This window comes from Eimeria mitis, genomic scaffold (assembly GCF_000499745.2).
Source record: "Eimeria mitis Houghton genomic scaffold, Emh_scaff2569, whole genome shotgun sequence".
Lineage (NCBI taxonomy): Eukaryota > Apicomplexa > Conoidasida > Eucoccidiorida > Eimeriidae > Eimeria > Eimeria mitis.
In genome coordinates, this window is record NW_013570909.1 from 2175 (window position 1) to 2781 (window position 607).

The window sequence follows — 607 nt, forward strand, 5'->3', positions numbered from 1 at the left end:
AATGCCACCCACAATATAAAAATAAAGATAAATAAAAAACTATAAACGCAAAAATAAATAAATAAACACAAATATAAACAAACAAACACAAATAAAAACAAATAAACACAAATAAAAACAAACAAAAACCAAAATAAAAACAAATAAATATATAAATATACCTGCCAGAGTGTATGGAGAAGTGTGTGTTGTTGTTTTTGTTTAAACTTGAGCAGAAAATGCCAAAAAATAAAAATAAAGATAAATAAAGAACTATAAACGCAAAAATAAATAAATAAACACAAATAAAAACAAATAAACACAAATAAAAACAAATAAACACAAATAAAAACAAATAAATATATATAAATATACCTGCCAGAGTGTATGGAGAAGCGTGTGTTGTTGTTTTTGTTTAAACTTGAGCAGAAAATGCCATCCCGAGAAATTCGATAAATCGATTTTTATTTGCTCGCAGCAAAATGCTGCGCATGCAGCTAAGCAACGAGAAGAGAGAGAAACACCTAACAAAATAAATATAAAAATAAATACAAAAATATATAAATAAATATATAAATATATATATATATATATATATATATATATATATATATATATATATATATAT

The 607-nt window shown here is 22.1% G+C and overlaps 1 protein-coding gene across 1 annotated transcript in view; it reads right to left on the reverse strand.

The window, feature by feature from the left end:
• EMH_0055720 (uncharacterized protein) overlaps positions 1–607 on the reverse strand; it is a gene marked incomplete at both ends in the record, with an annotated part of 4040 nt that overhangs the window by 1889 nt on the left and 1544 nt on the right. The window lies entirely within an intron of this gene.